Source organism: Oncorhynchus gorbuscha, linkage group LG22 (assembly GCF_021184085.1).
Source record: "Oncorhynchus gorbuscha isolate QuinsamMale2020 ecotype Even-year linkage group LG22, OgorEven_v1.0, whole genome shotgun sequence".
NCBI classification, from domain to species: Eukaryota; Metazoa; Chordata; class Actinopteri; order Salmoniformes; family Salmonidae; genus Oncorhynchus; species Oncorhynchus gorbuscha.
Window position 1 is genome coordinate 12033451 of NC_060194.1, and position 23701 is coordinate 12057151.

Consider the following 23701-nt stretch of genomic DNA (forward strand, 5'->3'; position numbering starts at 1 on the left):
ATGAGTACTCACCCAAAATACAAAGAACATTACATTTTAAAAGAAAGAAGACATAAAATGACGTCATCAGTTTCACACCCTCTCCCAGCATTACAATGGCGTAGTATTCGGTCCTGGAGATAGTTTCACTCCCCACATAAACTACATTCCAACCTGTCTAAAGGATATACTTCTCTCTGCTAATGGAATCCAACCAAAACATTCTTATCTGTTTGAAAACCTATCTTATCCCTCCTTCCTCAACTTTCCCAGGAGACACAGACACAATTAATTTCTGCTTACATTTTTAGTAACAGTACAATTAAGAACTCATACTTTTCAAATAATAACATAATAGTATTAGCATGAATGGTTCTAATCATTAAAGTATACATAATTGATCATCTAAACTATATTTTCCTCTATCAATCCTCCCTTTGATCAAATATTATACATTCAATTCTACATCTAGTTTTATTTAATCATAAAAAATGAAAGTATAAACGAGCTTATCTAACCTTTTTATAGAGGTTCATCAGATTATCATATGAATAGACACATAATCAACAAATCAATTATAAATGTTTATCCAACCCTCCACATTTCATTAATCAATTCTAACCTTAACTCCAACTGTTTTTAAATCTACATCAGAATCATAACTCTTCCTTCCAGGATTCTTTTTTGTTTTTCTTTTTACAATCTTCATCAAAAAAACAGTTTAATCATTGAAACAAATTACAATCTAATTCCCCTTCATGTCAACACTATTCTCATCAAACATAAATTCCCCACAAATGACAGATCCGGATTCGTCCACTTCCTCTGTAGACATGCCTCCAGTCCTACACAGGTCAGAATCTGGAATCGGCCCATAACGCACCATCCGTTGGGTCATTGATCTTTCCAGAGTCCTGGAAACAAGGCCTCGCACACAGGGAATTAGACAACAGCCGCATAAAATTAATACAGTCATACAGGTTGATACAGCCCAAAACACCACATTTTTCCATAAATACTGTCTACCCAATTTAGTTCAGAGAAGTATCCACCCCAGAGTTTCTGCCAACCCGTGAGCCAGGGTGGTCAAACCAGCTGAGGCTTCGGGCACTGATTCGTCCGGAGCCGTGCTACCTGGGATGTAAGACATGGTCCTGATTATCACGCCCACTTCCTCCTTTTATCTAATGCAATTCTATTCTGTCAGGTCTTCCAGCTGGTTGCTTCAGTCTGTTCTACAAAACCTTTAACAACACCTTTGGTATTCCTGCTAAAGCGCTGTTGATTACCATAACTATAATTACACACCTCGTGGAATCCCAATGTTATCAATATATACTGTCGTCAAAAGACCCAGATGGAGCATCTCTCTCGTTTTGGCTAACTTCACGTCTTGGTGTTGTATGAGTGTAAAGGCATTCCTAAATGTACTAGAGCGCATAGCCCAGTCCAATCAGTCGGTAATACCGACCACAAATTAATTCCCCTGCACAACCACCAGATGTCAGCCCTGGCCACCTTCAACATTTTGAAATCTCCAGAGTTCAACCAGCCTGTCAAATCAGACATGGTCTCGTCAGTGGTAATATTCTCTGTCTTATTGCAGGTACCAACTTCCCCCACGTATTTCCCGTGTGTACTGTATCTGGCAAAACAGTAATATTCTCCTCTCGTCACGGTAAAGGGAGGAAGTCTTGATTTAAATGGAACCTGGGGATATAAATAGTGTAAATCAATACAGCTATCATTACTTGGCATTCCTGCTTTCATGAACAGCTTTACCATACATGCCATTCCCTTACTATACTTTACCTGGTCCCAAATTGAGTGTATGGGTTTACATAGCCATCCCTTTCAGTGTGAGCTATGACCTGGCTCCACGACTTACACGGTGATTTACACAAATACTTCCCATAGAGTCCCATGGTTCTAGACTGCCAAGGGGTGAATGACCCCAATTGATCTACACAAAATTCTACTGAGAGATCCTTGCCCAATTCCACCCTCACTTCCTTACTATTTTGTTTCAGTGACCTTCAGAGAATCTTAGGTAACATCCCATTTCCCTCATCTAGCACATGAGTCAAATTATCCTCTTTGGCACTTTCCGGGGGATCATGGTGAATCAGGAATATGGCCCCCACAATAAAACAGCTCAGGACGGTCAGTGCACACGTGAAGCCCCACCCTCTCCCCGAGAACATATCAACAGCCAGAGGCCAAGCCATCACTTCACTTCTATGAACGCTCACAGCTGGGGAAAGGTCAGGTATAGGGAATCTTCAGAAGGAGTTTGACCCCCGTTCCATATGGGTCACGGTTCCTCTCCTTCCCCTGTGACCGATCGACAGTGCCAGTATGACTCACCCCCTTACAATGTGTGACATGTACCCAGGTAGCTCTTTCGGCTATTCTCACCGCGAAGGCAGTCACCAGTAGTACTTGGAATGGTCCCTCCCACCGAGGCTGCTTCCAGTTTTTTTTCTTCAATGATTGGATCCAGATCCAGTCTCCTGGTTGAATCTCGTGTGCCACCTCCCTCTAATTCTCCTGCTGGGCATAAAACTTTTGACATACGTGTTTGATTAATGAACAACCTCCTCATGTGTCCCACCATACTGCTTTCTATTTCTAATCGCCCTAATTGGGGCACTCTATAGGGTCTACCAAAATGGAGATAGCCCCTCCCTATCAGGGGTTATAGCCCCTCCCTATCAGGGGTTATTCTAATAGTCATTAACACTATGGGCAGGCATTTTATCCCGTTCATTCCAGTACTTAGGTGTGTTTTCCTTAATCAACCTTTTACCGATCGATTCATGTTCTCGATAAGGCCAGCGCTTTGGGGGTGATAAGAACTATGTTTCTTCATATTTATATCCAATTTCTGACCTATATGCTCAATTACTTCTGGTAATCCAAATCGCGGAATTATCTCCTGACATAATGCTCTACCACCCATTTGGTATATTTATCAATTATTGTTAAACACCACTTCTTGTTTTCACTCCTAGTTAGTACACCGTGAGCAAAAGTTTTTAAAATAGTTAGTTATTCCATATGCTACAAAGTGCTGTTTAACCATTCCTACCATCCCCCCTGTTGATACATGGCTTTGCCCATGTATCAATACAGCAGCATATTTAAACAGTGACTTAGGTAAAACAGGTAGATTCCCTTTATGCCAAATACCTCCTCTATCTACAGCTCCCATTCTGACCCATTTAGAAACTTATTTACCCACTATGTTATCTTTGCTCTTCCTGCACCCCCCTAACTTATCTGCTCTCCCACCTTCAAGGTCTCTGCGGTGCGTGGGAGGGCTCCTCTGTATGTTTCTCATGTTTTCCAAATTTGAACTACATGGGAACTACAAACCCATGGACCCTCTTTTAGAAAAAAAAATGTCTATGAGCGGCTTTTCTCCAAATTCCTTAATCAATCTATCTTAATCCCAACAATAATCCTAACTCCTCATAGATGTCCTATATTCCTGTTAAATATAATACTATTTAAAAACGTATAATCTAATAGATGCTAACCATATTAAAAATCCTTCCTACACTAACAAGCCCTCTCCTTGGGGAACCTCAGTATTCTATCCGACAATAACATGGGTTTAATATGTGTTGCAAAGTGTGGAATAAAACTTTGGTCCTGGAAAACAGAGTAAAGCAGAACAAAGCATTCTTATAACCCATCTGGTCCTCTCAGCTATTCTTATCCAGCATCAGGTGGGCACCATACCACCCTTCACGACAGGGAGAACAAACATACATGGGTCATCCTCAGTCAGTAAATAATACAGGAATTAGGGTCAGAAATCCAGTAACCACCATACCGGTATACTTACCAAACCAGTCTCCCAACCAAGGTGGACAGTCAGACTCCTCTACCCCCGCCATGGTCCTCATCTCAGCAGATAGCCCATTTAAGGCCCTTAGATATACTACCATCTGGACTGGTGTTATTAGGGATATACGTACAACATTGTTCACTGAACATTTTGTAGACTCCCCCCTGACTAGCAAGAAGCATATTCTAAGCAAGTCCATTCTGTATAAGACAGCCACAAATTGTCCCTACCATCAAAACCAGTCTCCGTGCCTCATTGATCAATAGCTGAATAGTCTAACATTAATTACCTGAATGGGATTTTTAGCATAGTGGTGACAGGTTCGGTCCAGGGGTGATAGAGGAGTGTGTCTGGCCCCGGTCCGTCTGAGACCTCCGGTTTTGGCAGTACCTTAATAGAAAACACACCCACCGTGTCTGTCCCGGTCCTTTGTAATCCGGGGGTGCAAGTGCCTGCATCAGAGAGCTTAATAGTTTTGATGGTTAGTAGGATTTCATCACCTTTACAAAGTTCAACAGTGCTCCCAGGTTTCCCCCATATTATGGAAAGCCTATCCACCTTTGTGGGATCCCCTTTCTCCAGTCCCAAAACTGTCCCAAGTTGGTTATCATACGGACACCCTCCCCTATTACACAGGTAATGTCCCCCCGTCTTTTGACACTCCTGTAACCGAGTGTTAAAACCAAACAAAAATATCTCAATTTCTTCCCTGCCCTGTTGGCTCTAAATATGTTATCTTCCACTATTTATTCTCAATGATAAATATGACTTTCTCTCTGTTACAATACCAAATCCCCAATAGCCCATTCAAAAAACTTCACAGCTAATGTTATAAGACAGAATCCTGAACCACTTTCTCATTTGCGGTTCAAACAGTAATTCTAACCCTCAACCAAAACTGCTTCATTTCTAATGAATTTACCTTAATACTAGTAACTCAATATGACCCCATTCATTATACAAATGACTCTCCCCCGAGGCTGATCAGACCTTGGGAGCCAGTCATGATAAGGTCAAAAGGTCATACCATATTAGACATAAAGAACCCTTTATCTTTTGAATAGAAATAGTCACCTGTATAATTCAAACCCATAAAAAACATCTCATAAGGTTCCATATGTGAGCCTGCCTCTAAAATACCCTTGCACTAAACAAACAGTTCTAACAGTTGTTCCATGTGTATATTCTATATTTTCCTCTATCAGAATATGACTGAAAAAGTGACTCGGGTCTTGACAAATAAAAAATAAAATACTGATTGAACGCACAAGAGGATATCGGTTGACAAATGGCGAGGTCAAGGCTACCCTGTGTAATGAGTGGAGCTTACACAGGTGCTCAAAAGGCATATCAGAACAAGAGCCTAATGCTTCTGAGGTAGTTCTTCATGAGTTTTAGTTTAGAAAACAATCTCTCCGCAGAAGCGACAGTTACAGGATGGTAAAAAAAAACTGCTTTATTACCTTGGGAAACTTCAGGGAAACTGGGCCGAAGGGAGTTGGGCTTCAAATTCATTCTCCTTAATTGCCGGCCTCGACACGTTACGGAAAGAGATTAATTGTACAGGTCGTCTGGATACTGGACAGCCAATACATTGGCAGATGCAAACAGATGATCATGTTTAGTGGACAAAAAAAAGAGGGTTGCGATTTTGTTCATTCTGGTGAACCTCCGTTTGTGTTGTGTGGTCGTAAATATCAGCAGTCCTTTACCTCTGGTATGTCTTCGCACGCACCATTCAAAACTACGTTTAAATTGTGTGCATCACAGTGGACATAGGCATACAATGCACAATGTTTCAGGAAAGACTGTCTGGGTTGGCAATACTCGGTATAGAAAACAGTCGGGCCCGCATCCTGGACAGACAGGCCATGGTGAATTTGTTTTCTCCAGGGAATTCTCTGAAGTTGGATTTCATGTCATTTACCCTGAATATTGCAGGCCATTTGTGTAGGCTATTAGCCAGAAAAAAATATGTCGAGTTCAACAATAAATAGTTGCTTCATTTATCCTCGAGCCAACTACTTTTTTCCTCATTGTTCGGCTATTTGTATTTATTGAGGATGACCATTAGCTGCTGTGTAGTTTTTATACAAAGTTTATAAATAGCATCTAAATACAATAGATGGCTATAGATAGTGTACTGAATTAAGAAACAATCCCCAGGAAGCTAGTGTTTTGAAGGTGGACTGACTATTATTTGGCATTGTTAAACTGTTTTTTTTTTAACGCACAACAGCTTTCCATCCAAGCTGGGAGAGAGCACGGGGGGCGGCTCATGTCATGCAGCCTACACAGGACAGGTGCATATTATAAAACATCTCATGGTAGCTGATTAGTATTAGTTGCAGCAAACATTTATTTTACAATCTGCAAGGTTTGAATTTCCAAATGTAATTACTGAACAAGTAATTACATCATTGCCACCAGCAGTGTAAATATGATAGCATTGAAACACCATGTATAGCTTCGTGAAATAAGCTTAACGAAAATGATGAACAAATAGGCCTACCAATAAACATGTATCCATTAGCTAAAGCAAAGATACACATGCCCTTGCACCACAGAAAGCCTATCATCGATTCATTAGGCATGCAGCCGCATGGGGGAGTCTGGGTGTTTGCTACCATGTCTGTGCCAGGGCCTGGGGATGGATGGATAGTGGGGCTGGGGCTTGGAGAGAGGTCTGGGGACTGGGGATGGGGGTGGATAGAGGGCTGGGGGTTGGGGCTTGGAGAGAGGGCTAGGGATGGGGCTTGGAGAGAGGACTGAGGCTTGGAGAGAGGGCTGGGAATGGGGCATGAGATGGTTGTCTTATTGCAGGTTAGAGAGGCAAAGACAGAAGAATAAACTTGTAAATAAACATTTATTACAGTAAAGTGCAAAAAAAAACCTATCTTACTCTAGATACAAAGATTTCTGTTTGTTGGTTTATCTAATGTCATTATGAATATACCACTTTTTAACTTAGCTATTGATCTTGATCAACATTGTCCTCTTGTCACTATGGTAAATGCAATTCCAGAGCATAAAATAATGAACATACAGTAGCAGTCAAAAGTTTGGACACACCTACTCATTCAAGAGTTTTTCTTTATTTTTACATTGTAAAATAATATTGAAGACACCAAAACTATGAAATAACACATATGGAATCATGTAGTAACCAAAAAAAGTGTTAAACAAAGTTGCCACCCTTTGCCTTGATGACAGCTTTGCACTCTCTTGGCATTTTCTCAACCATGAGGTAGTCAACTGGAATGCATTTCAATTAACAGGTGTGCCTGGTTAAAAGTTAATTTGTGGAATTTCTTTCCTTCGTTAATGTGTTTGAGACAACCAGTTGAATTGTGACAAGGTATTATGGCAAGAACAGCTGAAATAAGAAAAGAGAAACGACAGTCCATCATTACTGTAATCTACAAAGTAAAAAAAAAAGAAAAAATAAAGAAAAACCCTTGAATGAGTAGGTGTCTCCAAACTTTTGACTGGTGCTGTATATCAATCGAGCTTTCCTAAGGCTATAATATGAATACTGTTCGATACAAACTGTAGCTTATTCACTTCAGTTGACACTGTACTTAGTAGTGTTTGAGTTTATTTTTATTTTTTTACAGGGATAGTGCACATTAATCAATGTTTCTGTAAAAGGGATGGTTTTAGCCGGCCAGCTAATTTTCAACCGCTCTCCCTAGTGTATATCGTAACTTTGTGTTGTTATGAGCTCATGAGAACAGTTATGAGAACGGTTTAGAGATATTCCTCCTCAAGCATCAGAGTTAACCTCGCTGAACTCTGCAGGGTCTGAAGAGGGATCATACAAGGTGTTGAAGAATGACAGCTCAGATTCCCTTCCGACTTCTAAACCCTAGAAATAAAAATGGAGTCTCTTCATTACAGTCCTAGACAGAGCACGACTTGGCCAATATGGCTCTCAAACACTCGTTTCCACGATGGCATTGACTGTCATAACTCTTAACAGTATAGAATATGATTTTGGGATGATGTTCGCTATTTTATGTTATTTAAAGTAATTTCATGTAATTCTACTTACGATGCTAAGATCGAAAACGTGGACATTTTCCAGAGGTTCAGGTAGGCTGTGGGGGAGACATCACTGAATTATTTCTACCACTGTTGTGATCAGATATCATTGGATCTGTTTTTACATTGGAATCACAAATGTATTCTCATTGTCATCGTCACTGCTATCATCATCGTCAGCAGCAGCAGCAGCAGCAGCATTCTCATCACCACGAAAGACATCACCAACTCATCATTAACAACTTGATCATAATTCTCATCGTGACATACTTGGTGGAGCATTTCCGTGGGAGGACAAAGAGAACAGCGGCGATGACAGCCACCGCCAGCAGAGAGAGAACCACTCCCAACCACATGGCCCACGAATCTGTCGGCACAGGAACACATTACAGAGTTCAAAAGTCCGTACATCAGTGTAACACCCTCGTCATAACAGGGTTGTTAGTAAACTCATTCTAATACCATCCTGCCCACCACACCAAATGTCTAAACCTGGGGGGCTGAGGGACCATTGATCAGACGTTCCAGTCCAGAACAAGTCCAGCCCAGTCCAGTACAGCACAGTACAATACAGCTCAGTGCAGTGTGGTACGGTATAGTGCAGTGCAGTCTAGTACAACACAGAGGAGAGGCCTACTATCTGGAGTTGGAGTGTCCGTGGGTACGGTGTTGTAGCAGTGACCAGGTTGGATGGTGATGTCATCGAGAGCCACGTCACCGCCGGGGGCCCGGCCCCTCCAGTACATGAACACGAACTGTGGAGGGGACAAGACACAGCCTTTATATAAATCACAGACATATAGAGTATAATTAGTGACACATCAGTCTCACATGACCGTGCTTCCAAGTCTTGTTAATGATTTGGCTTGGAAGCCTGGGAATGGTGGTTCCTGACACAGGTTGTCACACACTAATACGGTAGTCCAGTGATGTTTAATCAAACCAGGGACAAAACATACATGGAGAACACACGTATAAAATGGAAGAAGATCCTTGTATGCTTTCCTGGCCACTACAACGACCGCTTCATATAAAGCCTCCCTGAAGACTTAAATGAGTTACTTAATACGTATGACTGTAGACACTTACCCAGAATGGCTGTGTATAATCCACGTATACGCTGCCCTCCAACCACACGTCTCCCTGGCTGCCTGACTCCGTCCACAAGACATCAGCAGCACCTCCACTAGCATGCTGTTTCCTGGGGGAATGAAAGAATCAACCGATCAATAAGCCAATCAATCTACCATTCATACACCCCGTCCACCAATCTATCCATCCACCCACTGTCCAAACTGTCCGTCCCTCTATCCTTCCGAAGACAACACGATCGTACCCACCTGTCATTGCGGTAGAGGTTGAGGGTCCCGATGTGAGGGCCATACATGTGAAACCAGAAAGTCAGACAGTAGCCCCTGCTGTCCGCCTGCAGTATCTCACTGACCAGCATGGATCTGTCCCCCCATTGGCCAACAGAACTGTCCACGTACAGGTAGTAACCTGGGAGGAGACAGGAAAGGGAGAAACTAACGGGCCTTTTCTGACCAGCATCCCATTGACAGCCAGACTATCCAAAATATAGAACTGACACTTACCTTAAACCTAACCTTAAAGGGATAGTTTGGGATTTTGGCAAGTTCCATTTATCTACTCCCCAAGAGTCAGATGAACTCGTGGATACCATTTCTATGCATCTGCGTGCAGTTTGAAAGAGGTTGCTAATTAGCATTAGCGTAATGACTGGAAGTCTATGTAGACTTCCAGTCATTGCTTTTAAAAGCTAGTTAGCATTGGCTTGCGAATCTACCTCAGACTTCCTTTATACTGGAGGCAGATATATAGAAATGGTATCCACTAGCTCGTCTGACTCTTGGGGAAGTAGATAAATGGAACTTGCCAAAATCCCAAACTATCCCTTTAATGTTAGGGTTAAGGTAAGTGTCAGTTATATATTTTGGTTAGTCGGGCTGTCCCTTTAACCAAACCCCTAACCTAGGGGTGTCAAACTCAATCAGTGCAAGGGCCATACTGGGAAGAAAAAAAATCACAGGCCAGACATAGCCTATTATGTTTGTTAAAACACTTTTTTTTAAAATCATACAACTACGACCTAAACTGGCCATTGTTCTATTAGAAAACATATGGCCTTTTATAATGTACACAGGATGCTGTATATAGCATATTTGACATGTAAAAAAAAGTAATAAATACTATTTGTCCAGCCTTTGCTGCTTGCAGATGTGCATTAGGCTATATTCTGCGACCCTAATCAAAAACAATTGAATAACTCAAAATAACAAAAACATACCTAGGTTGTTGTAACATTTAAACCTAAAACAACATTTTTCAGTTTTTTTGCACTGCATGGATCACCGGTGAGGTTGAATGCAGATTTGCTGTTTGGCAGTGGAGGCTGGTGGGAGGAGCTATAGGAGGACAGGTAATGGTTGTAATGGAATAAATGAAACGGAGTCAAACATGTGGTTTCCATATGTTTGACACTTTTCCATTCCATCCAAATATAATAAGCCTGTCCTCTTAAAGCTTCTCCCACCAGCCTCCTCTGCTGAATGGTGCACTCAAAGGGCCGGTTTCCCGGACACAGATTAACCCTAATCCTGGACTAAAGAGTACTTTCAATGGAGATTTTACATTGATCTTGCTTTTTAGTCGAGGATTAGGTTTATTTCTGTACCTAGGAAACCTCCCCATTATGTCTTGTAGTTGTGGGCTACAGAAAAGGGCCCGTTGGAACCCAAACTTGGCATGACCATTTAGCCTACAACAAGTTTACACTTTCAGTCCGGTAAAAGATTTGGTTAGTGCCATTAGTGATGATATGAGACAGCGCACTGGCTGGCTTGTGTGTAGGTCTGGGAGGAGGGTTGTTGTGTGTGGCCATTTGGCGTGCAGCACATTGGCTGTGACTTGTAGTGCAATGCATTGCGGGCTGTATGGAAGCAGGCCAAAATTAATTGACAACCCAAATCGTTGCGTGGGCCGGATAGAAATGTGTCATGGGCCGGATTCGGCCCGCGGGCCTTGTGTTTCACATGTGCCCTAAACCTAACCGAATTGTAACAAATTCTCTAATTAAACAGCCGTTTGCACGTCAGCAACGTCCCCTGTGTTTTCCCCCACAGGACAGGTACACGTAACACAAAAACTTTCAAAATGTTTGGAAAACAGAGACAATCATACCAGAACGTTAACATTAAGAACGCTAATTTGATTTCTCTGTTTGAAAACATTTTGCTACGTTGTGCCCTACTGACCACAACACATGCTCACCTAGGGAGGAGTTGGTGGTGTGGTCCACACTGGGTCCAGTGTTAGGGTTTGGTGAGGCCCCTCTGCCCCTCAGCCAGTCCCCCTCATCCACCCCTGCCATGGCCATGTTGGTCCAGCCACACAGGTTGGTCTGGAAGTCACAGCGTCCAGGGGGAGGACAGGGGCTGTTGGTCACCAGGATGTCATCAAAGGCCATGTCTCCCTCATCACTGCTCCCCTTCACCCCCTCCACAATGATCTGAAACCGGGTAATAGCTATGAGAACCACCAGGAACAAAATCACCGTCATGTATAGCGACCTTCAAATGAATCCTTGTGGACCCCCAGATGTTTCAAAATTTTGTTGTGGCCCTGAAATAACTCACCTGTTTCACATATTCAAGAGCTTGATGGTTAAATCAAATCAAATTGTATTCATCACACACGCTGAATACAACTGGTGTAGACTTTCACAGTGAAATGCTTGCTTACGAACCTTTCCCACAGATGCAGTTTTATTGATTATTATAAAAGTTATTGTAAAAAATAAAATAGTAACTAACATGAGAGGAATTCAATAAAATACACAAGAATGGAGCTATATACAGGAAATACCCATACCAGGTCAATGTGGAGCTATATACAGGAAATACCCATACCAGGTCAATGTGGAGCTATATACAGGGGGTACTAGCTCAATGTGGATCCTTCTGTAGCTCAGTTGGTAGAGCATGGCGCTTGTAACGCCAGGGTAGTGGGTTCGATCCCCGGGACCACCCATACGTAGAATGTATGCACACATGACTGTAAGTCGCTTTGGATAAAAGCGTCTGCTAAATGGCATATATTATTATATATTATTATTATATTATTATATTATATTACTATATACAGGGAGTACCAGGTCAATGTGGAGCTATATACAGGGAGTACCAGGTCAATGTGGAGCTATATACAGGGAGTACCAGGTCAATGTGGAGCTATATACAGGGAGTACCAGGTCAATGTGGAGCTATATACAGGGAGTACTAGGTCAATGTGGAGCTATATACAGGGAGTACCAGGTCAATGTGGAGCTATGTACAGGGAGTACTAGGTCAATGTGGAGCTATATACAGGGAGTACCAGGTCAATGTGGAGCTATATACAGAGAGTACCAGGTCAATGTGGAGCTATATACAGGAAGTACCAGGTCAATGTGGAGCTATATACAGGGAGTACCAGGTCAATGTGGAGGAAATATACAGGGAGTAGAAGGTCAATGTGGAGTTATATACAGGGAGTACCAGGTCAATGTGGAGCTATATACAGGGAGTACCAGGTCAATGTGAGCTATATGCAGGGAGTATAAGGTCAATGTGGAGCTATATACAAGGAGTACCAGGTCAATGTGGAGCTATATACAGGGAGTACAAGGTCAATGTGGAGCTATATACAGGGATTACCAGTACCATGTCAATGTGGAGCGATGTACAGGGAGTACCAGGTCAATGTGGAGCTATATACAGGGAGTACCAGTACCAGGTCAATGTGGAGCTATATACAGGGATTACCAGTACCAGGTCAATGTGGAGCTATATACAGGGAGTCCCAGTACCAAGGCAATGTGTAGCTATATACAGGGAGTACCAGCACCAGGTCAATGTGGAGCTATATACAGGGAGTACCAGCACCAGGTCAATGTGGAGCTATACAGGGAGTACCAGCACCAGGTCAATGTGGAGCTATATACAGGGAGTACCAGCACCAGGTCAATGTGGAGCAATATACAGGGAGTACCAGCACCAGGTCAATGTGGAGCTATATACAGGGAGTACCAGCACCAGGTCAATGTGGAGCTATCTACAGGGAGTACCAGCACCAGGTCAATGTGGAGCTATCTACAGGGAGTACCAGCACCAGGTCAATGTGAAGCTATACAGGGAGTACCAGCACCAGGTCAATGTGGAGCTATATACAGTGAGTACCAGCACCAGGTCGATGTGGAGCTATATACAGGGAGTACCAGCACCAGGTCGATGTGGAGCTATATACAGGGAGTACCAGCACCAGGTCAATGCGGAGCTATATACAGGGAGTACCAGCATCAGGTCAATGTGGAGCTATATACAGGGAGTACCAGCACCAGGTCAATGCGGAGCTATATACAGGGAGTACCAGGTCAATGTGGAGCTATATACAGGAAGTACCCGCACCAGATCAATGTGGAGCTATATATAGGGATTACCAGGTCAATGTGGAGCTATATACAGGGAGTACCAGGTCAATGTGGAGCTATATACAGGGAGTAGCAGCACCAGGTCAATGTGGAGCTATATACAGGGAGTATCAGGTCAATGTGGAGCTATATACAGGAAGTACCCGCACCAGATCAATGTGGAGCTATATATAGGGATTACCAGGTCAATGTGGAGCTATATACAGGGAGTACCAGGTCAATGTGAAGCTATATACAGGGAGTAGCAGCACCAGGTCAATGTGGAGCTATATACAGGGATTACCAGGTCAATGTGGAGCTATCTACAGGGATTACCAGGTCAATGTGGAGCTATATACAGGGAGTAGCAGCACCAGATCAATGCGGAGCTATATACAGGGAGTACCAGGTCAATGTGGAGCTATATACAGGAAGTACCCGCACCAGTTCAATGTGGAGCTATATATAGGGATTACCAGGTCAATGTGGAGCTATATACAGGGAGTACCAGGTCAATGTGGAGCTATATACAGGGAGTAGCAGCACCAGGTCAATGTGGAGCTATATACAGGGAGTACCAGGTCAATGTGGAGCTATATACAGGAAGTACCCGCACCAGATCAATGTGGAGCTATATACAGGGATTACCAGGTCAATGTGGAGCTATATACAGGGATTACCAGGTCAATGTGGAGCTATCTACAGGGATTACCAGGTCAATGTGGAGCTATATACAGGGAGTAGCAGCACCAGATCAATGTGGAGCTATATACAGGAAGTACCCGCACCAGATCAATGTGGAGCTATATATAGGGATTACCAGGTCAATGTGGAGCTATATACAGGGATTACCAGGTCAATGTGGAGCTATATACAGGGAGTACCAGGTCAATGTGGAGCTATATACAGGGATTACCAAGTCAATGTGGAGCTATATACAGGGAGTACCAGGTCAATGTGGAGCTATATACAGGGAGTACCAGGTCAATGTGGAGCTATATACAGGGATTACCAGGTCAATGTGGAGCTATATACAGGGAGTACCAGGTCAATGTGGAGCTATATACAGGGATTACCAGGTCAATGTGGAGCTATATACAGGGATTACCAAATCAATGTGGAGCTATATACAGGGATTACCAAATCAATGTGGAGCTATATACAGGGAGTACCAGGTCAATGCGGAGCTATATACAGGGAGTACCAGCACCAGGTCAATGTGGAGCTATAAACAGGGAGTACCAGGTCAATGTGGAGCTATATACAGGAAGTACCAGCACCAGGTCAATGTGGAGCTATATACAGGGATTACCAGGTCAATGTGGATCTATATATAGGGATTATCAGGTCAATGTGGTGCTATATACAGGGATTACCAGGTCAATGTGGAGCTATATACAGGGATTACCAGGTCAATGTGGAGCTACTGTATATACAGGGAGTACCAGCACCAGGTCAATGTGCAGAGGGACGAGGTATTTGAGATAGATATGTACATGAAGGCAGGGTAAAGTGACTCGACATCCAGATAGAAAATAATACAAGTTAAATAAAGGACAGAGTAGCAGCAGGAAACGATTAGTGTAAAAGTGAATGAGTGTGCATGTAGGTTTGTTTACGTAGTGTTGATATGTGTGTGTGTTATGTGTGTGTGCGTATGTAGTGTTTGAATGTGTGAGGGATTTGTGTGGGAGTGACAGTGTGGGATTGAGTGTAACCCGTTTCAAGAAGCTAGGTGTATGTCGCACGTCACTACTTCACAGGAGAGGCATTTTAACGTAATTATTAATTTTTAATCAAAATTTTGTGAACATGTCTAGACAATAGTGATCCAACCAATTACCTAGATGTGGCTGGTGGGGGGTTAAAGCATTTCTTTCACATGACCCATCAATTTAACAAGTGTGTCTGGGTAAGCATCACCTAATTATTAGAAAATATTTATACAATATTTTTGATCTGGACACTTACAAAGTCAGATTAGGATATAGGCCAAGGACTACATGAGGTGTATTTTTTACCTGGAGTTTTTCCTTATTGTAGGCTACGACTTTCATCACTTTTAGTTTTGAAATCTTTCGTTGTTAACTAACACTACCTTACTCACTCTGTTTAGCACATGGCCTCACATGTGAATCCTTAGAGGTGGGTGGGACTAAAGCTTAAGATTCTGAATGGGTGTAGACAAAGAACAGCTCTCCAGTAGGTGTACCAAAAATATTCAAGGGAATTTGCTCAAAAGTGGGGTTACAAGTTTATCAACTTTCAAAGCAGAATTACTTTCCCATTGTTCCTCAACTGTAGTGTATGATATATCATTTTGTAGCTGAGTCTCTACTTGTATGTATGTAAAAGAAATGTTGAAAAAAAAATTTGCTTCATAAGACCGAATAGAGGAGGTTGGTCACAATATATGGTGAGTATATAAAGTGAGTGTGCGTAGGGTCAGTGCAAAACAGTGCAAGATGGAGTCAGTGCAGATAGTTTGTGTACCATTAATTGACTTATTGACTATTTAGCAGTCTTATAACTTGGGGGTAGAAGTTGTCTCGGAGACTGTTGGTCCGAGAGCCGATGCTCTGGTACTGTTTGCCAGACGGGCCTTCCTCTGACACCACCTGTTATAGAGGTCCTGGATGGCAGGGAGCTCGGCCTCAGTAACGTACTGGGCTGTCCGCACCACCCTTTGTAGCGCTTTACGGTCAAGGGTGGTGAAATGACCATACCAAGCGCTGATGCAGCCAGTCAAGATGCTCTCGATGGTGTCGCTGTAGAACTTTGAGGATCTGAGAGCTCATGCCAAATCTTTTCAGACTCCTGAGGGAGAAGATGCACTGCCGTGCCCTCTTCACAACTGTGTGGGTGTGTGCGGATCAAGTCCTTAGTGATGTGGACACCGAGGAACTTAAAGCTCTTGAACCACTCCACAATAGTCCTGTCGATGTGGATGGGGGCCTGCTCTCCCATCTTTCTCCTTTAGTCCACGATTAGCTCCTTGGTCTTACTTTGTGGGAGAGGTTGATGTTCTGGCACCACACTGCTAAGTCTCTGACCTCCTCCCTGTGGGCTGACTCATCACGGTCGGTGATCAGACCTACCACCATCGTGTCATCAGAAAACTTGATTTTGGTGTTGGAGTCGTGCGCGGCCACACAGTCATGGGCGAACAGGGAATAGAGGAGAGGACTAAGCACACCCCTGAAGAGCCCTCGTGTTGAGGGCCAGCATGGCAGGGGTGTTGTTGCCTACCCTCACCACCTGGGGCTGACCCATCAGGAAGTCCAGGATCCAGTTGCAGGTGGAGGGGTTGAGTCCCAGGGTCCCTAACTTGGTGATATAAACTTGGAGGGGACTATGGTGTTGAACGCTGAGCTGTAGTCTATGAACAGCATTCTCACATAGTTATTTCCCCTTTTGTACAAGTGGGAGAGGGCAGCATGAAATGTAATTTAGATTGCGTCATCTGTGGATCTTTTGTGGAGGTATGCAAATTGGAATGGGTACAGGGTGTCTGGGATGATGGTGTTGATGTGTGTCATGACCAGCCTTTCAGAGTACTTCATAATTACATTTAGGCTGATTACCTTGGAGCTCTTGGGAACAGGGACAATGGCGGTCAGTTTGAGACATGTTGGGATTACAGACTGGGACAAGGAGAGATAGAAAATGTCTGAAGATACCTACCAGCTGGTCTGCACATGCTGTGAGAACGCGCCCTGGTATTCCATCTGTCCCGGTAGCCTTGTGATTGTTAACCTGTTTAAACATTTTGCTCACATTGGCCACGGAGAGCGGTATCATATAGTTATCCGGAAAAGCATGTGCTTTCGCGCGAGGCACAGTGTTATATTCCTTGAAGCGAGCATAAAAGACATTCAGCTCGTTTGGGAGTTCTGTGTTGCAGGGCAGCTCATGGCTGGGTTTCCCTTTGTAATCCGTTATCGTCTGCAAGCACTACCACACAAGACAAGTGTAGAACAAGTAGTAGGATTCCACCTTAAACAGGATTATTTACAGTAAGTGTTAGGCTGGAGAAGTATGGGAATAGAAACTAAAAACATTGGGTTTCGACACATAGCAATCATCAGTGTGTTTGGTCTAGGACGGCATCCCACAGCGTCAAGACAGGGGCTCACCCTGTAATTGTCCCTGTCCAGCTGCAGCGTTGCCTGGGCAAACCTCCACAGAGCCCCCTGGTCCCCTGAGCGGGACAGCAGCATTACCAGGGCCCCTTGTTCACTCCACTGGTACACATTCAGCGTCCCCATGCCCCTCCCGGACATGTGGTACCACAGCTGAAGACACAACCCTTTACCTGCGCCACAAACAGACACGTAACAAATATTCTTATTAATATTTTTAGGATCTGCTCAAAAGTAGTACACTATATGCAAGTGAAATAATAGTTTATCATTTAAGACCGAACCTCTGTCATCTCTAGGAGATGGTTGCCAGTCTATGATTGCGTTCTGATTCTCTCAGTGTGCACTGATTCTCTCAGTGTGCACAAGTGTGCACTTGTCCACTCTTCCCCACGCAATGAACAGCATTGGGGATGGCATGGGTTCATACCAAACTTCCACCAGCCCTTTCCTTTTAATTCCATGAAGGGAAGTGAACAAGTGCACATAGAGCAGAAGGGTAGAGCAATGGGACGCAGAATATCCCTTTCACCTGCAGGGAAAAGTGGGGAGGCCATCCTGGCTGTCTGTCCAGGCTGGTCAACCCCAGATGAGGGCAGGTAGAAGTAGTGTCCAGTGGCGGTGTTGGTGGTGTGGTCGTAGTCCGGACCGGTGTTAGGGTTAGGTGTGGACCCGGACCCCCTGACCCAGTCACCGTCATCATCAGCCTGCTGAAGCCAGTTACAACTGCTCTCCTCAAAGTCACACAGGTCTAAAAGCAAAAAAATATTTTAAGATATACAAAATATACACAAAATATGCAAAGGTATGTGGACGTCAAATTAGTGGATTTAGCTATTTTAGCCACACAGAGCCATGCAGTCTCCATAGACAAACATTGTCATTAGAATGGTGTTACTGAAGAGCTCAATGACTTTCAATGTGACAGCGTCATAGGATGCCACCTGTCCAACAAGTCAGTTGGTCAAATTGCAAAGTGGTAGGCCACACAAGGTCACAGAACGGGACCGCCGAGTGCTGAAGCACGAAGTGCGTAAATATCTGTCCTCGGTTAATACTGAATTCCAAACTGCCTCTGGAAGCAACGTCAGCACAAGAACTGTGAGTTGGGAGATCATGACATGTGTTTCAATGGCCGAGCAGCCGCACACAAGCCTAAGATAACCACGCCAATGCCAAGCATCGGCTAGTGGTTTAAAGCACACCGCCATTGGACTCTGGAGCAGTGGAAATTAGTTCTCTGGAGTGATGAATCATGCTTCACCATCTGGTAGTCCAACGGACGAATCTGGGTTTGGCGGATGCCAGGAGAATGCTACATGCCCGAATGCATACTGCCAACTGTAATGTTTGGCGGAGGGAGGTGGAATAATGGTCTGGGGATGTTTTTCATAGTTCAGGCTAGGCCCCTTAGTACCAGTGAAGGGAAATCTTAACACTATAGAATACCATGACACTCTAGATTCTGTGCTTCCAACTTTGTGGCAACAGTTTGGGAAAGGCCCTTTCCTGTTAAGCATGACAATGCCCCCCCCCCCCATGTACAAAGTGAGGTCCATACAGAAATGGTTTGTTGAGATCGGTGTGGAAGAACTTGACTGGCCTGCACAGAGTCCTGACCTTAACTCCGTCGAACACCTTTGGGATGAATTGGAACACTGACTGCGAGCCAGGCCTAATCTCCCAACATCAGTGCCCGACCTCACGAATGCTCTTGTGGCTGAATGGAAGCAAGTCCCCGCAGCAATGTTCTAACATCTAGTGGAAAGCCTTTCCAGAATAGTGGAGGGTGTTATAACAGCAAAGGTGGGACCAAGTCCATATCAATGCCCATGATTTTGGAATGAGATGTTAGACGAACACGTGTCCACATACTTTAGGTCATGTAGTGTTTTAACATATAATTAATGATATACGGAAATATACAGGTATATTAACATATACAGACATACATAAAAGCTAACAAATGCATGCTAGGACTTGTATCAGAGTACACCATTAAGAAGAGTTATACTAAGTGTACAGAATGAAGTTATGATGAAGGGTACCTGATGGGGCACAGGGTCCCGCGGTGAAGGTGATGTCATCGATGGCGATGTCCCCCGCCTCCCCGCCCACCGAGGCCTCCAATACCACCAAGTGGACTTCTTGTAAGGTCACATGACTCTGGGCCAGCCGCCACTCATCCCCCTGAGTGCGACCCCTGTACCACACCTATAGATAAAGACAGGAGAGCAGGTAGATGATATAGATCACTGATATTACCTATAGGTCATGGGTAAAGACAGGGGGAGATTTAGATGTTACTCCTAATCTCTGATCCAGGTTCTGTTCTTACCAGTGTTCCTAGCCGGGACTGTGTGGTGTGTAGCACCATCCTGAGTGATCCTACTGTGGGCCCAAACATGTGGTACCAGAAAGAGAGGCAGTACCCCTGGGGCCCTGCAGGGGGCAGCAACTGGGACTTCAGCTGAGCAACACTACCAACAATGCTGGGAGCAGAGCTCTCGATGTACAGGTAATACCCTAGGAATTAAACAACACACTGATTAACATTGAGGAAACCATTGAATTATGCAACAGGGTGTTGGAGGAAATTATGGTTGAAATGATTAATTATGTATACATTTAAATTAGAACCATCTATTTTAATACTATTATGTTATGGTATGAAATGTATGGGTTCTTGGTTAAACTAGGACCGAAAATGTAGGTAAAACAAATTAATTGTCTGTACCTTGCGGGTTTAAGGGAGGGGGATGGCATATATCTTCTCAGATAGATACGAATGTTTGTTTGATGTTCCATTTGTGGAGAAAAGTATATCTTTTAGACAGATTGGAATGTTTGTTTTATGAGGGGAGTAGAAGACAGTCTCCAGATCTGAAGTGGATCGGAGAGAGGGTGAGAAACTGATGACGTCATTTTATGTTCTCTCCTTAAAATGTAATGTTCTTTGTATTTTAAGTCAGTACTCTCTTGAATTAAACTCTATTACCTGACTTTTAAGACTGGTCTCGATCTATTTCATGCATAATTAATGAATTTACAACTCATAATGAAATAGAGAGAGTGCAAATTTGGTTTTGGCTACAAAACATATAGGAATTTAGAATTCCTCTAACACAGGGTGGAACCATTGAAGAAATTGAAAGCACCCTGCTGACTATGCCAACATTAAAAAATGGCAACAGTTCCATAATATTACGTTATATTGTCCAGATTTGATGTAATCATGATCATTGGTTACACTACCCCTTTAAAGTACCAGAAAGAGTGAGGGAAGAACCACAGCCTACTATATCACTAGCATCAAACATTGAGAGATGCTTTTATGTTGCAATAAAATATCAAATTAAAACAGGGTGTGTTTTAATGTACATCATCATGAAATGAGTACATTGAGTGGTGATGTGATGCAACTGAGGGACTGACTGACCAGTGGTGGTGGTGTGGTCCCCAGCAGGCCCAGTGTTTGGGGTGTCTGTAGGACCAGACTTCACCTGCCAGTCCTGTTCCTCCTCTGCCCCCCGCATCCAGCCACACAGGTCCCTCTCGAAGGAACAGTCATATGCAGACAGGGCTGGGGAGAGAAAAGTCAAATAGTGACCCAGTGACATGATGTGGCCTCGGCCTGTATTCATAAAGCTTCTCAAAGCACTGATCTAGGATCAGCCCCCCCCCACCCCCCTGTCTACCTAGTCTTATTCCTTATGATCTAAAAGGCTAAACTGATCCAGTCCTAACCCTACCTGGTGGCTGGTAGGATGTGTCACAGTTGAGGAAGGAGATATCGTCCAGAGCAACAGCACGGGAGACATCTGACAGGCTCTCCCCGGCCAAACTTCGGAACACTACCTGAGAGGACAGACAATTACGTCAGTACAGTCAACTAGCATGAGCGCCTGACCTGAGAACAGAATAATCTCTGCCTAGTAGAGTCGAGTAGCGACCAGAGTTTTTCCTGGTCTAGTAACATGATTGGTTAAAAATGACTCCTGGACCTAAACATGTGGTTTTATGGCTCCACTGAAGTACCGTGCCAGTTCACTGTACGGCCCAATGGAGTCATATCAACAAAGCTAGTAAAGGGTATATGGGAACACACACCTTGTAGGGCAGCAGATGTTGACCTAGGGGCAGGTGCTCTGGTCTCCACTGGGGGGCGGTGGTGAGTGTGCGTGACCATAGTGCTACCTCTTTGCCCTCAGCCTCCTGCAGAAGAACAGTCAGAGAACCTACACTTTTACCGCGCATCTGGAAGTGAAACCTGAGTGAGTGAGAGAGTGAGAGAGAGAAGGGTGGGGTAAATAGAGAGAAAGAGAGGGGGGCAGAGAGAGATGCTAATACATGGTCTGTGAGTCTATAATATAAAATATTGTTGAATAAAACGGAGGACAAAATCCACAGGTAGACATCGAAGTAGGGCTCGTGGCATCAGCCTACTAGCTGTCCTGTCTGTCACTCACAGTATCTGGCAGTAGGGGGACAAGGATGGGAGGGTGGGACTCTGGAGACGAGCCTCGATTTGGGACTGGCTGAAATTGACTGACATGTAGAAGCCTATACACAAAGTAGGAGGGAGAAGGAAAAGGCCTAAAACATGCAATCTGTAACTTTCATTTCCTGTCAAAAGTGCCGCTGCTACACTTGCTTTTTAAACTGTGTTGAGGAACGTAACCATCGTTTTTTTTCTAGGCTGATTGTGTTAATAGTACCGATCGAGTTGTCACTGGTGAAATGAAAATAACAGAACACACCTTTATGTTAAATGGCTTTACATGTGCTGTTGCGTTGTCATTAGTAGGTGGTTGTGGCCATGTGTATGGTCGGTGTGTGTGGTCCATTGTAGTTACCTGTGCCAGTCGTGTGGTCCGTCTCTGGTACTGTGTGGTTTCCGGCTTCCTGTCTCTGCCATCTGTTGACGCCCTCGCTGGTGTCACTCCACAGACACTGGTCACTCTCAAACGTACAGGGACTGGTGGTGGGAGGGACTGAGGAAGTGGGTGTGGCTGGATTAGTTGGAGGGACAGAGGAAGGTGGGTTGACTGGCAGCTGGCTGTTGTTAGGGTCGTGGACACACTCCTTGAAGAAGGAAACGTCATCAACTGCAACCAGACCAATGTGGTTATCTCCTCTCTTATACTGGAATACAATCTGCAGACACACAAGCATACGTACACACACATACACACACACCAAGTAAGCCGATGTGAGCAAGATGGATTACCAGGACATGTGATCAGAGCATGTGCTGACCAACTGGCAAGTGTCTTCACTGACATCTTCAACCTCTCCCTGACCGAGTCTGTAATACCTACATGTTTCAAGCAGACCACGATAGTCCCTGTGCCCTCACGTCGGTAGCCATGAAGGGCTTTGAAAGGCTGGTCATGGCACACAACAACACCATCATTCCAGAAACCCTAGACCCACTTCAATTCACATACCGCCCAACAGATCGACAGATGACACAATCTCAATCTCACTCCACACTTCCGTTTCCCACCTGGACAAAAGGAACACCTATTTGAGAATGTTGTTCATTGACTACAGCTCAGCGTTCAACACCATAGTGCCCACAAACTCATCACTAAGCTAATGACCCTGGATCCTGTACTTCCTGATGGGCCGACCCTAGGTGGTAAGGGTAGGGAACAACACATCTTCCACGCTGATCCTCAACATGGAGGCTCCTCAGGAGTGTGTGCTTAGTCCCCACCTGTACTCCCTGTTCACCCACGACTGCGTGGCCAAGCACCACTCCAACACCATCATTAAGTTTGCCGACGATACAACGGTGGTAGGCCTGATCACCGACAACGATGAGACAGCCTATAGGGAGGAGGTCAGAGACCTTGCAGTGTGGTGCCAGGACAACAACCTCTCACTCAATGTGAGCAAGACAAAGGAGCTGATCGTGGACTACAGGAAAAGGAAGGCCGAACAGGCCTCCATTAACATCGACAGGGCTGTAGTGGAGCAGGTTGAGAACTTCGAGTTCCTTGGTGTCCACATCACCAAAAAACTATCATGGTCCAAACACACCAAGAAAGTTGTGAGGAGGGCTCGACCACGTCTTTTCCCCTCAGGAGACTGAAAAGATTTGGCATGGGTCCCCAGATCCTCAACAGTTCTACAGCTGCACCATTAAGAGCATCCTGAACGGTTGCATCACCGCCTGGTATGGCAACTGCTCGGCATCCAGATGTA

General features: G+C 44.2%; 1 long non-coding RNA gene across 1 annotated transcript; it reads right to left on the bottom strand.

Moving 5' to 3' along the window:
• Positions 1-450: 450 nt before the first annotated feature.
• On the bottom strand, positions 451-7003 carry LOC124009347. The gene is made up of 2 exons (XR_006834283.1): positions 2398-7003; positions 451-1689 (listed from the first exon to the last, which is right to left on the bottom strand). It is a non-coding gene; the product is annotated as an uncharacterized LOC124009347 (long non-coding RNA).
• Between the last annotated feature and the right edge of the window lie 16698 nt (positions 7004-23701).